This window comes from Prosopis cineraria, unplaced genomic scaffold (assembly GCF_029017545.1).
Source record: "Prosopis cineraria cultivar Desert tree isolate PC_DT_omini unplaced genomic scaffold, ASM2901754v1 PC7, whole genome shotgun sequence".
Classification (NCBI taxonomy): domain Eukaryota; kingdom Viridiplantae; phylum Streptophyta; class Magnoliopsida; order Fabales; family Fabaceae; genus Prosopis; species Prosopis cineraria.
In genome coordinates, this window is record NW_026555338.1 from 15,482,187 (window position 1) to 15,499,554 (window position 17,368).

The 17,368-nt window shown below is 33.2% G+C and overlaps 1 long non-coding RNA gene across 3 annotated transcripts; it reads left to right on the forward strand.

Moving 5' to 3' along the window:
* Nucleotides 1-368: 368 nt before the first annotated feature.
* On the forward strand, nt 369-15,418 carry LOC129315436 (uncharacterized). 3 transcript variants are annotated; one of them, XR_008594491.1, is made up of 3 exons: nt 369-638; nt 767-816; nt 12,302-15,418. It is a non-coding gene; the product is annotated as an uncharacterized LOC129315436 (long non-coding RNA). The 3 variants fall into 3 exon arrangements; XR_008594492.1 differs by having other exon boundaries at nt 369-568; XR_008594493.1 differs by lacking the exon at nt 767-816 and having other exon boundaries at nt 369-568.
* The last annotated feature ends 1,950 nt before the right edge of the window (nt 15,419-17,368 follow it).

Sequence of the window (17,368 nt, forward strand, 5' to 3'; positions counted from 1 at the left end):
CTACTCCTATGGAAAATAGAACGGTAGGTAGTGTGATTATTGATAGTAGGCGGGATTTAGGTGGTGTTGTTGTACCTGACTTTATTAAATGTGAAATTGAACAAATTGCTTTACCTTGTTTTGATGTGGAAGACAAAGTGTTATGACCCACAAAATTTAACTGAATAAATTTTTTTCTTTCAAAAATTATTTTATTTAAATAAATTTTTTAATAAGTTTAATTTTATTTTATTTTAAATTATAAGAGAATTTGTGACTTTTTTTGTAATTTTTCTTGGGTCTTTTTTATAATTTTTTTTTGGTGCTTTTTCTAGCAATTTTTTCCAAACCTCCTTGATCAGATTATATTTCTTCGCGTGAAAGAAAAGCAGAGCCTTCTCACTTAGTTTCTTCACCGACTTTGAGCTCTCTTCTCTCATCACCGTCGGGCTCTTTCTTCTCATCTTCGACTTGTTCTTCCTTTCACCATTGGCCTACACCTTGCTGTACTGGTGCATCTCTATAGCTGGAAGTGGGAGTCACCAGAATCTGTTCCTTCTTTGCTGTCATCTCTCACTTTTCTGTTCAGGTTTGGCGTCCGTGCGTATATTTAGCTTCACTTATTCTTGCTTCTCAACTGCTGAACGTCTTTCTTATGTGTATGTTAAGCTCAATTCCTTTGCTTTACTGGCCGCTATTCTGGTCTTCCCCTTTCTCGTCCGAGCTGTAGAACAGAGCTTTTTTTTTTTATCTTTTTTTCTTGTTTTTTTTTTTTGCTCTTCATCAGCGTCGACCACACGCTGGTTCTAAGCCGTCACCACTGCACTTAAGGTTGAGGTAAATCATTAATACTCTCTTTCCTCTCTTCGAATGCAACAGCAACACTGAAGCATTCTTTTCCTTCTCCAGTCAGTTGATGTGGTCGTGTTTCTTATTATTGATATGCTATTTTTAGTTAGGATTGAAATATTGCTTTTGGTTGGTGTTGGAAATTGTTTGATTATGTTGAGCTGAAATGTAATTAATAAAAATAGAAGTTTCGAAGTTGGAATTTCTTGGTTGCTCATCTCGTAATTTTATCATTGATAAATGCATGCCTTCAAGATATGTGTAAAAATGTGCGAAAAAAAAATTGATAAATTAAGTATAGTTAAGTTTCCGTGTTATAGTTTGAAGGAGTATATATAAGTTTTAGCTTAAGTTATTAATTGAAACTTTAAAATACCAAGATGATCAGAGAAAGGATGATATAGGATGCTTGTGTCATATTTTATTAAGTCTAAAGAAAACATAATGATGGTTGATTAGGTTTATTATAATTCAAGTTTGAGAATGGGCCATTAGGAAATATAAGCATAAATTGAGGTTGTTAAATGGTTTAACTAACTCAAGTATATTTAAAACATAATTGGTTAGAGCATTATCTTTAATATTATTTGGATTGGATTCAAATGTCAAGTAAGTGATTGAAAAAATTGCTTGATAAATAATTTTAAAATTATGATTCATTTATCAAAAAATTAAGAGCACTATTAGAATTAAAGTGAAAGATTAAGAGAAGTATACTTTAGAATTTTGAGAAACTATTAGGCGAGTAGGTAACATTCTGAATAAATTTCTAGTACAGTGTTTATAAAATTCTTTATTTAAATTTTACTATTATTCCTTTATAAATTGTACAAATATTATTGTTAATCCTTTGTTTTCTAATAATTGTCTTATTAATGAAAATATCTTGATTTTACTGATGATTTATATTATTGATAAGTAATGCTTGAAATGTATATATGATAAATGATATATTCTTTTAAAGCATTTTAATTACTAAATTTTATGTTGATATAAAATTTTTAATGCAATGATTCATGTATGAGGAAAATGATGATAAATTTAGACAATGAAAAATGATGGTTGAATGGTGTTTGAAAGAAAAAATTTTGAAATGGCTTTCTTGCTTCATACATGCTTGATTTTACTGAGGAGGACTGATTTAAGAACACTGGATGCTAATAGCAGTCCCATTAGCTCTTGACAAGTCATGATATACCTAACTAGTAAGGTAGTTATTGGAGGTGTTATGTAACATTCTAAAAATTTTAAGACCCTAATTTAATTTAAAATAAAATATGTATAATAAAATTAAAATTAAAAATAATTTGATAAAGGTCCATAATTTGAATTTTATCAAGCAAAAGTTTGGTTTTATTTTATTTTTAACTATGTGAAAAATTATCAAAGTTGACCTGAGCTATTGTGTTATAATAAAAAAATGTTGGGCCTTTTTTGTAATTTGTCCCAAAGAATTATGCTCAATTTTTTTAAGAGGAAGCAAAACGTAGAAACAAGAAAAAAAAACAAAGAAAGGAAAGAAATGAAACAAGAAACCGAGAGACCAAAAGACCAAGAGAGAAGAGGCAAAGAAAAGAGGAAGAAGAGAGGGGATCTGGGAGGCTGTGACTATTGTGAGTTCAATTACACAATAAGTAAACTTCCTACTTCAATCCTCTTCCTTCCCTCTTAGTTTTCTTGAGTTTTTGAAAGAGATAAATTTTAAATTTTGATCTCAAAGGCTTTATTCTAGTAAGCTTTGGTTTTTTTGGGTCTTAAGAAGGTTATTTTAAGTTTCTATATGGTTCTTTAATATTTTGAGTAGGCAATTGGATGAAAAAGGGAGTTTTAAGGCAAAAATTAAACCTTAAGAGACTGAGTTTTGCTCTTTAATGGTTTAAGACTATTGATTTAGTTATAATTGTACTATTTGAATGTAGTAAGATTTAAATTAAGCTTTTATTTTCATTATAAGGGTTAATAGTGAAAGTTAGTAATGCCATATGAAGGTTTTTGGTTGATAAAAACTTGTATGGTTTGAAAATTGGCCTAATGATGGCTAATACATGGTTTTGATAGTTAAGTGGTATTATGAGAATGGTTCATTTAATATTTTGATTATTAGAATGGATCATGGCTCATTGACCCAAGTTGTATGGTATGAGTTATAATCTTATTTTATGCTATTTACCATAATAAGTGATGTTGATCACTTATATATTGTAGGGATTGTTAGTGGAACTTATTAAGAAATTAAAGAACAAACGAAGTCTTATTTTTTGTACAAGGAGAAACCTTCTTAGTACAAAAAAGTTGAGGTAATAGTAGAATTTATATTTCTTATTGCTTTATTTAGCTATTTTGAATTAATATTACTAGTTATAATGCATTACATATTTTAAATAATTAAATACAATTAATTATATTTTATAAGGACTTACGGGGTACTACTTAGATAATAGTACATATATGTTTTCTGTTTATTTAACAATAATGTTTTTGTGGAAACGAGGATGTCTACATGTATTGTAATTATAGAGAATGAAAGTTGTACTTAAGGAAGTGTAACTATGTTAAGTACCTTAGATAGGCTGAGGAATCGCTTAAGAGAAGAGTGATATATGTTATATTACCTAAGTGTTGAAGTGGTCAATACTTGAAAAAGGTAGATAAGAGTGAAAGGCATGATCTTAGTGGAAGTTTTCCAATGGGGAGGTGTGAACTTATGATATACTATGGCAACTATCAGTACTCAGTGTTGTCTTTCATATTATGGGCTCAGTATACTAATATGGTTAGTGGATTGAGTATTCAAAACCTCTCAATGAGGGAGGGAATTCGACATATGAAGTGTGAGGTTGAATGCCTAGACCAAGGTAGCCTTCACATAGAGAGTAAGTTAGGCTAATCTAGGAGGGAGTTAGTTTCAATTGCTCAGGATTCACATCTAAGGAGCATAAGCGGTTAGGTAGATTCAATCATGCCTTAGATTATATTTTGTACCTGTAGGGGTACAAGTGGGTATAAGGTTTACTTGTGCACTAAAGAGTGCTAGGGGACATTCTATCGGTCAGAAAAGGTCATACCGACTTGTGTCATGCATTCATACATTTTAAATGACTAAATTAGATATTATGTTTAATCTATTATTCATTTATTCAACTATTTACTTTATAATAATAAATGTAAATTTCTCTGTTACTGAGACTATGGTTGTCTCTCTCTTTCTTTACAATATTTATAGGTCCAAGCAATGGATCCAGTAATAGACAAGGAAAGGAGCAGAACTAAGGGTTGTTTATAGATTGTGAAAAACTACAACCCCTTTCTTTTGAGCAAATCTATTGTAATATATTTAGGATTTGGATGACAGTAGGATATGTTTATGTGTGTGTGTATTTGGAATGTATGCCTTTATATGAATTTTTGTTTGCTTGTATACTTGTGACAAGAAAACTTGGTTATGGTATATAGTTTTGATGGATTCATTTAGTAGACTAAGTTTCTACTATAAGCAAATGTTTATTTTGGTATACATGTAAATATATGTGATTTTACAAGCAAATGCAAAGTGATTGCATTGCAAATGGTGTGCTATGGGCAAACATATACCTTAGATAAAGAGAGTAGGTCTGTAGGCCCCATGGGGGTCTCTGAGCCAAGTGAAAATATTTAGCTTGTGTATTTATACGAGTATATGGTGTTTTTGACTACTCTTGTGTGATTTGTGAATTTTAAGGGCTTAAGGTCCATTTTAGAAAATGGCATCTAGGTGGTCAAATCTTGATAAAAGAAATTTTTTCATCACTTTAATATTCTATCAGGTACTTCTAGTCCTATTTGATATGTTCAAAGTGTTTTCACAGGTTTGTGACTTTTAGGATAAGATTTAGATGATTTTGAAAATGGCTTTTATCAAGAAGCTGAACTTTTGCCTTCGGGCGTCTAAATTTCAATTCGACTATTAGATTTTCTTAAAATTTGGGTCACAAGTAAAAACTTTTATAATTTTCATGTGGGCTCTAGATTTACCTTGATCGGATATCAAATGGAGAAACAATGCACTCTGGAAGTTTGTGTTGAGGTGCTATCATGACAGCAACAATTGCTAAAATTGCGATATGCATGAATTTCAATCCATATGTTGGATATTTTCAAAATTTGGTATACTAGTATTACTCTTTGAATGTGATGTGTGGGCTTTAGAATCTCTTCAATCAAAGGACAGATGATAAAATGGTGCACTTCAAAAGTTGGTCCAAAGGTGCTGTCATGACAGCAAAAAAATGCCAAACTTGTAATGTATTCAAATTTTAATCTGATTGTTGGATATTTTTAAAATTTTAAAAACTACTATTACTCATTAAAAGTAATATGTGAACTTTGAGATCACTTCAATCAGAGGCCAGACAGTGAATCGGAGCCTCTCGAAAGTTTGCTTAAGAGGGCTGTCTGTCATGACTACATATTAATGCTATCATGACAGCGATTAATTACCCTTGTGATGACTTTCAATATTTTATTAAATTTAGTGATGTTTTTAATGGAATTGAAAGTCATTTATTTGAATTTTTGTTAGCAAAAATATGATTAAGTGAATGAATTTGTGTCAAAATGGGTTCGGAACTATGTTAGAAGTTAGTGGACCAATTCTATTATTTATTCTGGGTTTTATACATGTAGGGAGGCCCAATTTAAGGGCCCAAAGAAGAGAATTTTGAAGCTCAAGTCAAAGGAATTAAATCTGAAAAGAAAATTTGAATAGGTCATGTGTGCTGCAGCAAAGAGTGATTTTAGTAAAACACACAATTTTGACTCTTAACAAATTTTTAAGGCTTGGGCACCTCATTTTCGACCATCTTCACCTCCAACAGCTGCAAAACGTCTAGGAAGAGGGAAAAGAGCCAAAAAAGGATTGGAGAAGCTTGGGTTAGTGGAAAATCAAGGGTTTTGCTCAAGATTTTTCTGATTAAGCTTTTCTTCTCCTTCTTCTCTTTACTTTACTGTATATATTACTGATTTTGCTATCGTGGAAGCCATGTGTGGCTGATTTTCTCTTAATCTAGGGTAGTTATGAACTGATTCTTGGATTAGAGCATATTTGAACCATTTATTTGAGCTTAATATTAGTTTTGTTTATATAATCTTATGCTTATTTGTCTGCTGAATGTTTGGCCACCATTGAGTGTGAATTTAGGGTTTTGGGTTTTGCCTTGGAAGAGGAAAATCTAAATTTGAATAATAGATTGAGTAATGTAAGATTATAATTTATTTTAATATTCCAATAGGATAGGAATATGCCTATTGGACCCATATAATCACATTAGAGTGAATTTGTGCCATTTTGCCTCTTGGATAATTATGTTAGAAATAGCAAATTAATCAAAAGAGGGGTGTAATTAATTAGAAGATAATTATTCCTATTAATACTCTAGGTTAACATATTAATATTAAGTGAATTTATTTGAGTAATTACATGCTCTATGAATTGAAGAAGGGATTAGTCACTCTAGGTTGCCTTGATTGTTTGTGATTGTTGGAATTTTAATTTTAATGCATTTTTCTAATTTCAATCCTTATTTTGCAAAAATCAAATCCATATCTTGCTTTGCTCAACTTAAATGAAAATGGAGATTTTATTGCCTAATTTTCAATTAACTTGATTCTTCGTAGGATCGACCTTGATTTGCTACTTACTAATTATGAACCATACACTTGTGGTAAAACATAATTGTGTGCATCAAGTTTTTGGTGCTATTGTTTAAGAAATTCTAGGCAATTGGTGATTAGAAATAGAGGACCTTGAGTAGTTTTAGCTTGAGCATTTATTTTGCCATTTATTTTTTGTTTGTTTAGTTAGATCTTTGATCTTATCTTGTTTTTGCAAGACTATTTTGCATGCCATGTAGAGCTAGATTGAAAAAGACACCTGTGAGAACAAGGAGTCTCAAAGAAATCTTGGAAGCTGTTTCACCTCAAACTCAACCTCCAAAAGATGAAAAAGTTACAAATGAAGAGATGGCTAAGGATGAGAATAACAGGCTGTGTGTCACTAATTTCTTAGGTAGACAACCTAGAGGATACCAATCTGGGATTAAAGTGCCTGACTTTCAAGCAAACAACTTTGAGATTAAGCAAATCATGCTTAAAATGATTAAGATGAATGGGAAATTTGTGGGAAATCAAGATGAGGATTCTAATAGAAATTTGGTGAACTTCCTTGACATATGTGACTCATTCAAGCAAAATGGGGTCCCTCAAGATGTCATCTGTCTTTGCCTCTTTCCTTACTCTCTTTAAGGGAAAGCTAAAGATTGGCTCAACAATTTGGATAAGGGTAGTGTCTCATCATGGGAGGAAATGGAAAGCAAGTTTAGATCTAGATTTTTCCCGCATAACAAAATGGTCGATTCTAGAGCCAACATTCTTAATTTTAATTAACAATTTGGCAAACATTTATATGAAGCTTGGGAAATTTTTAAGCAATTCGTAAAGTAGAGTCTTGGGCATAATCCAGAGAAATAGGTTTTGATTCAAGTTTTTAGTAACCGGTTGACACCAGAATCCAAGTCTAAAATGAATTCAATCACTAATGGTGGGATTACAAAGTAACTGATAAACTATGTATGAAACTGTTTAGATGATCTTCCTGCTGATTACATCGAGAACAACAATGAGAGAAGACCTGTGAGACCATAAGAAAGAGTTACTAATAACGCTTCATCTTCCTAAATGGTAGCTTTACTTTAGATTCTAAGTAAAAGATTTTACTGTTTAGAAGCACGTGTTGATTGAAACAATGGTAGGCCTGTAAGAGTTCATGCCATATATGCTCAGTATGATTATTGTGGAGATACATATGCTACTGAACATTGCCATCTTTCTTAACAAGTTGAGATGGTAAATTATGCTAGGAATTATCGTGGTAATAAACAAGTCAACCCATTTTCAAACACTTATAATCCTGGGTGGTGTCAGAATCCTAACTTCTCTTGGAGAAATAGTGCAATCCTCAATCGAGCTTCATCTTCTAGTGCAAAGCCAATCGTTCCTCTAGGTTTTCCTTAAGTTGAAAAGTGATCTATTCCTATTCAAGAATCAAGAGTTAACTTGGAAGAAGTAATGGCAAAATTGGCAGAATCTCATATTAAGAATAGTCAGGAACAAGCTGCCATTAATGCAAGAGTTGATTCATCTCTGAAGAATCTTGAGGTTCAAATTGGGCAAATTGCAACTGCAGTGACTGCACTTCATAAAGGGGGATTGCTAAGAAATACAGAGACTAATCCTCCTAGAGAAGGAAATGAGTAGTGTAAAGCAATTACTTTATGGAGTGGGAAGTAATTATCTGAAATTTTCCCTCCTACTTCTGAGTCTATAACTAAGCTAGAAATTGATTGAACTGAGCAAGAGGTATCTTCTACACTTACTAAAGCTAAAGTTGTGAATGTTGAAAATGATATTCAGAAGGAGTCTCCAAAAGAGGTGGTGACAACATCGAAGAAGAAGGGACTAACTAGTGATCATCTTTCTTAGGTGCTACCACTACTATTCCCTCAAAGATTTCAAAAGAAGGCATTAAAGGAGAAATACAAGAAATTCTTAGGAATCTTCAAGCAATTGCACATCAACATACCTCTTATTGAAGCTCTGGAGCAAATGCCTCAATATGCTAAATTCTTAAAGAAGATGTTGAGTAAGAAGAAGAGGTTGAGTGAATGTGAAATAGTTGTGCTTATTGAAGAGCGTAGTGCCACTCTCTTGAACAAATTACCTCCAAAATGCCATGATCCAGGTAGTTTCTCAATTCCTTGTGTGATTGGAGATAAATTTCAAGGTAGGGCATTATGTGATTTAGGCTCAAGTATCAACTTGATGCCACTTTTTGTGTTTAGAAAATTGCAAGTTGATGAAGCTAGTCCCATTTCAGTAACTCTTCAATTAGCTGATAGAAGTTTGGCATTTTCTAAAGGTAAAATTGAAGATGTGTTAGTCAAAGTTGATAAATTTATCTTTTCTGTTGATTTTATTGTTTTGGATTGTGATGAAGATAGAAATCTCTCACTCATTGTGGGTAGACCATATTTAGCTACAGCATAAGGTCTCATTAATGTTGAGAAAGGAGAGATCAAGCTTAGAGTAAATGATGAAGTTAGATTCAACATGCATAAAGCAATGAAGTATCTTGGGGAATCTAAGATTTTTTCTAGAGTGGAGATTCTAGATGAAGTAGTTCAAGAGACTTTAGAGTCCTTTATTGTGAAAGACTCATTACATGCTATATTATTAGGAGATAATGTGGTTGAAAATGATGATATTGTTAAATGCAAGAAATTACTCCAAGAAACTCCTTAATTTCTCAATTCAAGAAAAGTATTTGAATTTCTAGAGTTGGAATATAGGCAAGCTCTTTCTTTGAAGCCTTCAATCGAACAAGCACCAACTTTGGAGCTTAAACCCTTACCACCACACCTTACTTATGCTTATTTGGGTGAATCTGAGACCTTGTTTATTATTATTTCTTTTGCTTTGTTTGATGATCAAAAAGTAAGGTTACTCAAAGTTCTTCAAGATCACAAGCAAGCTTTGGGATAGACAATTGCAGATATCAAAGGTATTAGTCCTTCTATTGTTATACATAAAATTTTATTAGAAGATGACCATAAGAAATCTATTTGAAATCAAAGAAGGTTTAATCCTATGATGAAAGAAGTGGTAAAAAAAGAAATTATTAAGTGGTTGGATGCTAGGATAATCTATCCCATTTCTGATAGTGCATGGGTTAGCCTAGTATAATTGTTCCCAAGAAAGGAGGAATGACAGTAATTATCAATGAGCAACATGAGTTAATTCTAACTTGAACAGTTACTGGGTGGTATATTTGCATAGACTATAGGAAGTTGAATGATGCCACAAGGAAAGATCATTTTCCTCTTCCATTCATTAATCAAATGTTGGACAGACTAGCTGGTAAGGAGTTCTTTTACTTCTTGGATGGTTATTCAGGCTACAATCAGATTGCTATAGCTCCTGAGGACTAAGAGAAAACAACTTTTACGTGTCCTTATGGCACATTTGCCTTTAGAATGATGTCATTTGGTCTTTGCAATGTACTCGCCACTTTCCAAAGGTGCATGATGAGCATATTTTCTGATATGATTGAAGAGATTATGGAGATGTTTATGGATAATTTTTCTATTTTTGAAAAATCATTTGAATAATGCTTGTCCACCTTGGCAAAAGTCTTGAAAATATGTGAGAAAACTAACCTTGTGCTTAATTGGGAAAAATGCCATTTTATGGTAACTGAAGGTATTATTCTGGGTCACAAAGTCTCCAAGAAGGGTCTTGAAGTTGATCGGACTAAGACTTTAATTATTGAGCAGTTATCACCGCCCACTAATGTGAAGGCTATAAGAAGTTTCTTAAGGCATGCTGGCTTTTATCATGAATTCATCAAGGATTTCTCTAAGATTTCCAAGCCTTTATCTCAACTACTTGAAAAAGACACTACTTTCAATTTCAATGAAGAGTGTACAAAGGCCTTTGAAGAGTTGAAGAGTAGATTAACATCTACCCATATCATTGTTACTCCTAATTGATCACAACCTTTTGAAACCATGTGTGATGCAAGTGATTTTGCTATTGGAATGATGCTTGGACAAAGGCACGAAAAGATTTTTCATCTTATCTACTATGCAAGCAAGACTTTAGTTGGCGTATAGGTAAATTACTTAACCACTAAAAAAGAAATGCTTGCTATTTTTTTCCTTTTGAAAAGTTTAGAGTTTATCTGATGAGTGCTAAGGTTATAGTTCATACTGATCATACTGCTACTAGATATTTGTTGATTAAGAAAGAATCTAAAACTAGGCTGATTAGATGGGTTTTGTTGTTGCAAGAATTTGATGCAAAAATTGTTGAAAGGAAAGGACCTGAAAATCAGGTTACCGATCATTTGTCTAGACTTGTTCATGTTTCTGATTACGGTGATGACTTGTTGATTGCTAAAAATTTTCCTAACGAGCAATTATTTGTTGTTGGTACTTGTGATTTACAATAGTATGTGGATATTATGAATTATCTTATGTGTAGAATGTTACCTCCTAATTTGAAATCTTTTGAAAAGGAGAAATTTTTGCATGATATTGACTTTTATATTTCAGATGAACCATTTTTGTTTAAAAGATGTGCTGATTTGATCATTAGAAAATGTGTTCTTGAAATAGAACAAGAAGCCATTTTACATGCTTGTCATGTATCTGCATATAAGGGGCATTATGGAGGATAAAGAACTACATTTAAAAGTACTTGAGTCTAGTTTTTATTGGCCTTCTTTGTTTAAAGATGCTCACCAATTTGTTATCAAGTGTGATAGATGTTAAAGGACAAGAAATATTTTTAAAAGACATGAGATGCCTCTGTTTGGGATTTTAGAAGTGGAATTGTTTGATATTTGGGGTATGAATTTTATGGGACCATTTCCTTCTTCTTGAGGCAGTCAATACATACTTGTTGTTGTAGAATAAGTGAGCAAGTAGGAAGAGGCTATAGCGTGTCAATCAAATGATGGTAATACTATGATCTAATTTTTTAAGAAGAACATCTTTACAAGATTTGGTACTCCTCGAGCCATTATCACTGATGAGGGTACACACTTCAATAACAAGCAATTCAAGGCTCTCTTGTCAAAGTATGGAGTCCATCATTGGATGTCATCCCTTGCTTATCACCCACAAATCAAATAGTCCCTATGAGTTGACTAATAGAGAGATCAAGTGAATACTTGAGAAGACAGTAGGTCTTACTAGAAAAGATTGGTCAAACAAGCTTGATGATGCTTTATGGGCTTATCGCACAGCCTCTCGATTGGGATGTCACCATACTATTTAGTCTTTGGGAAGGCATGTCACTTGCCTATTGAATTGAAGCATAAATCTTGGTGGCCAATTAAACAATTGAATATAGACCCCAAGTAAGCTAGTGCTTCAAGGATAATGCAATTGAATGAGTTAGAAGAGTTTAAACTCTATGCTTTTGAAAGTGCTAGACTTTATAAGGAAAGAACTAAGAGGTGGCATGATCAACATATCTTGCATTGGACTTTTAAGCCAGGACAATTGGTATTGCTTTTCAACTTAAGATTAAGGTTGTTTCTTAGAAAGCTGAAATCTTGATGGTCCAGCCCTTTTAAAGTGATTTTTATAGCACCATATGGAGTAATTGAGGTTATTGATAAAAGAACAAGTAGATCTTTTAAATTTAATGGACAAAGACTCATGCATTATTAGGGAGGTGACATAGAGCAATTGAAGTCCGTTGTCCACTTGGTTGATCTACCTTAACAATCTGAGAAAGTCTGGTTAAGGACTATAAACTAAGCGCTTTTTGGGTGGCAACCCAAGTTTTATTTCCTTTTTACTTGTATTTTTTTGTGGGTTTGTTTATTTAGTTGTCTTTGGTTTGATCTTCTTCTATTTTGGTGTGCTTGTAGGACTATAGAGTTCTTGAAGAATTTAAAAGCTCAAAGCCAAGTTTTGGAATCAAAGAATGAGCCAATAATATTTTGGGGGAGTATTCTATCCTTGTGCTTAATTGATGATATTTATGTGTTTACATGGGATCAAAATCTTGTGTTGATGAATTTTTGGATTGATAGTTGTTAATTAAATGTTAGGAGGTGTGGAAGCGGGTTTGATATGATGATTGTGTTGATTGGGAGGCGTTTAGGCTATTTTCTTTATGAGTTTTTACTTCATTTACGTATTTTTCTTAGATTTTGAGTATTTTCATTCTTTGTTTTGTTCGTCTCAACAAAAGAGAATTTTGCCCTAGCAAAAAGTCTCTCTGTGTTCTTGTCAAAATTTCAAAGAACACCTTCGCTGCAACAAAATCTCATTTCACTCTGACAGTAGATGCCTCTGTGATTTTTTATCAAAAATTCCAAAGAGCATCTTCGCTCGAGCGAAACTTTGTTTTCCTGGAGTGAAAGACTATTCTATAAAATGCTTAACCAACTTACAGATAGCATCTTTGCTAGAGTGAAACTTGGCTTCGCTGGAGCGAAATCTTTGGTTAAGTTTAAAAAAAATCTTAATTTTTTTAGTTTAATAAGAATAAATTTGTAAATGTTTGTTTTCTTAAAAAAAATAAATTTTTTTTACTAAAATATTATTTTATTTAATTACTATAAAATATTTTATTTTGAATAAATTTTTTATAAATATATATATATATTATTTTTAGTTTATTATTTTTATTTTACTAGGAAAATTCAAAACAAATTATATATTTTACTGATTATTTTATTTTAATTGTACTAAAAAACTTTGCATATTACTTAAAAAAAGACACTGTGCATTTTTTTAATTTTCTTAAATAAAGTTAAATTAAAATATTTTTTTATTTTTATAGTTTTACCCCCTTACAGTTTTGCCCTAATCATTTTTTTTTTTCCCTTCCCTTTTCACTTTCTCTAATCTTCAACATTTGGCCGCCACTCTTCCTCCTTGTCTGATGAATCTTTGCTTCTCGTCCACTTCCATGTGCAAAGCTTCCAACTCCGGCATGCTTCACCGTCTTCACTTCCACCTGCTTGTCCATCGTTAGCTGTCACCACCAAGCATCGTAGAGCTCTGAATCTCCAGCCTCATCAACCACTGTGCTTGTCTATCTTCCATCGTCACCCTGTCCTAGTGAAAACTGCAAGAAACTCACCCACTCAGCCGCAACAAGCTCAGCTGTAGCCTCCACGCTCCATCTCCTTAGCTATAAAGTTCAGTGAGTTCGCTCATCCCAGCTATAACCTCCACCTCCGTCACACATCCCAGCTATAAAGTCTCATTACCCGTACTCAGTCACAACACACACAGCGTTTCAACTTGCCCTGTTCTATTTCGCATCTTCTGAATCTTACTTTTAGAGCTCACAGTCCACACATCACCATCACCTCTGTCTTCCCTTTGTTCAGCTTGTCACCATTGTTGTTCCAGCATCTCCAGCCGTATCTTCACTCTCTTCCACCGTCACCTTGCTCTGTTATCCACTTCTGTACACTTTCTTCACTGTTCACAGTTCCTCTTCTTCGCATCTTAAACCTTCCTGGTCAGCTGTGTCTTCAACCATCGTTCACCACCACATACAGCACCTCCACCTCTGCCATCTTCTTCATTTCCTCTTTTCTTCACCTTCGGGCCATTTCTTTCTCCCTGTACATTACAGCCCCTGTTCACAGCCTCTCCTCACCACGGCTTTCATTTATTTATTATTATTATTATTTTCATTAATTTCCTGATCCAGCTTTACCGTAAATCACTTTCGACCTCCACACAACCATAGCATTCTGTCATTTCCAGCAGCTTCACTTTCATCTCCCTTATTTACCACCGTATCAGCTCTTCTGGCTTCTATTTTATTCCACTCACCCAGTCATTCATAGTCATCACGTGCTCTTGTTTCATTTGTGTTAATCACCATTTGACCCTTCATTATTACACCTGTGCACGCTGAATTCCCTTCCTTTCCTATTGTGCATATTTTCGGTTAAGCTCCAGGTATGTCTTTCCCACACATTGTGTCTGCTATGGGATGTATATGCTTCAAATAACTTGTGAGAGATGCAATGGTTGTTGGTAGTTGGAATTGGTTCTGTTGGATTTATGCTCTGAACTTTGAATTGAATATTTATTGTGCATAGTATGAACCCATCCTTATCTCAATGTGAAATTTATCTGTGAGTAGTGTTATTTGTTTTTCATGATTAGGTGCTCTGATTATTGTGTATATTTCTTTGACTTTTTGGATAATGGTTATTTAGCTAAGTTGGCAAGTTGAAATTTCAAAATGAGGATCACTTTGTTTGTACTACTGAGGGTACAATGGGTTAGTTTTATATTTTTTGACTTTACCACTTTTTGGCATTGAATCCTACAATTTTATTTATTATTATTATTTTTGTTTTGTCTGCTTATATTAAAAGTTGCTTATTCTTACTTTGTTGTCTGCTCATGGATGACATGTTCTCATGATTTGAGTAGGGCCTTTATTTTGACTTGTTCACTTTTGCATGTTGGTATGGCTCTTGTTTCCATTTGGTTGTCTTTATTTAATTTTTGGCATGTGATTACTTTTGTGGTGGTTTGTTTATTGTGACTTACAGTGGCTTGTCTTGGTGTTTATGTTTTAGCAATTGGTCACAAGTGTATAGCTAAATACAAGACTGCTCCCCCTTCTTCTGCTCAGAAAGCTGCTAAGAAATTAAAGCAACTATTCAACAATGATAAATTCATGAATCACGCATGCCAAGACAGATTTTTCTCTCTTGTGGGATCCAAGAATTTTATTTCTAACTATTATTGTGTAATTTTATGCTCCAAAGCTGCATTTCAAACAATAGTGTGAAGGGGATGGATGGTGTATTTGACAAATGAAAATTTTCAATATTATATCCTTGCTCTAGTTAGGGAATTTTAGGCAAATGCATTTCATTGCTGCAGTGACACTACGACAAGGAAGTAGTAATTAATGCCAAGGTTATTCAGAATTATTATGGCTTCCCTTCCACTACTAACTGTATTTATTGCCAATACAAGACGAACATCTTTACACTTGATTGGGATGTAGTGGCCAAGCGTTTATGTTTTGACTCTGTTGGTTGTTATCAATGAGGGCTATTGAGGGGTACATTTACAAGGTAAAGCACATTTTGGTTTCATTTTATGGCTCACAATGTCATGCCCACATCAAATGCATCGGAAATGAACAAGGATCATTCTTTTCTCATCTATTGCATTATGGAGAGAAAATTAGTTGATCTAGCTACTATTATCTATGATTATATGAAGTGGTGTATCAACGTCAAGACTAAGAGAGCGCTTGCCTTCCCTCATTTGATTACTGAGTTACTTCTTGCTGCTAAGGCTCCTATTACTGATGATGAGGACCAATAGCAACCTCGTTAGCCTATCAAGCACCACAAAATGCATGGCAAGTCCTCTCAAGTAGAGGAGTCTCCAGTAGAACAAGGGGAAGAAGTCAATCAGCCCACCCCTGTTCGTTCTCCTCCTTTTAATTTGTGGGCTAAGCAACAATTAGAGTCATTAGTGGATGTCATCAAGAGGTTGGAAGAGTATTTATGCCTCATCATGCAGCATTTACACATACCTAGTCATGACGTGCTTGGCTTATCTGTGGCATCTTCTCCTATTCCATCTATAGATCCCTTTCAAACTGAACCCACCATGGAATTGAGCTTCCACTCTACTTGATTTGTGTCTTTTTGATTAGTATCTTTATTTCTTTTGTTTTTAGTTTTTTTTAGTTATTTTGCTATTTTTTTGTGACTGCTTCATTTACTATTTTGGTTTGTAACTGATATTTAATAACTTTTTAGTCGATTGTCTGTAACTAACTTCTTTATTTTCAACTTATCCACTTGTCCATTTGATGTGATTAGCAGGTACCTATTCTCTTAAGGATATGTCACTTTCATCCCTCTGTCAAAGTCTTTCTGTCTATCAACTCACCATGTCTATTGGTCAAGGGAGTTTTAGTGTTCCTCTCTCTCCTTGTTTGTTTTCTGTCTTTAAACATTGGAGATAATGTTTGATTCAAGTGTGGGGGAGGGCGTACTTGCTTTTATATTTGTTATTTTACTTGTCCTTAAGTTTGTTTTGTTTTAGGAATTGGTTGTATATATCTATACATTGTTTAAAAAAATGAAAAAAAAAATTTGAAAATTTCATAAACATTTGTTTTTTGTTTTAGTCAGTTTTGATGTCTTTTTGGTGAATGTGGCTAAGGTTGGATCGGTTTGAACTTAAGAGAATTAAATTTGATTAAAAGTCAGTCCTACCTTCTTAGAATTTTAGTAAATAGGCAATGGATTAAGTTTGGATAATTGACAATAGTTTGTTCAAAAAGCTTGTAAGAATTTTAGGCCTAAATATTCATTTCCTTTAAGAGAGAGTACATTTATTGTGTAACATCCTGAAAATTTTAAGACTCAATTTTTTTTAAAAATAAAATATTTATAATTAAATTAAAATTAAGAATAATTTAATAGAAATTCAGAGTTTGAATTTTACTCAATAAAAGTTTAGTTTTATTTTTAACTATGGGAAAATTACCAAGACTTGGGCTTTTGTGCTATAATAAAAAAATCTTGAGCCCTTTCTTGTAATTTTCCTGAAATTGTTTAAATCAGTTTTTAAAAGGGAAAACTGAATGCAGAAGCTGAAAATAAAAACAAAAGAAAAGAAACGAACGGACGAGAGAGTGAGAGGAAGAAGAGAGGAAGAAGAGAGGGAGTGAGGTTCAGATTTGGTTACGCGATAGGTAAACTCCCTACTTCAATCCCCTTCCCTCCCTCTTTGTTTTCTTCAATTTCAGAAGAGGAATTTTTGAAATTTGATCTCAAAGACTTTATTCTTGTAAGCATTAGTTTCCTTGGATCCTTGGAAGGTTGTTTTGATTTTTTACTTGATGCCCTAATGTTTTGAGTGGGCATTTGGACGAAAAATAAAGTTTTAGAGAAAAAGTCAGACCCCAAGATGTTGGGTTT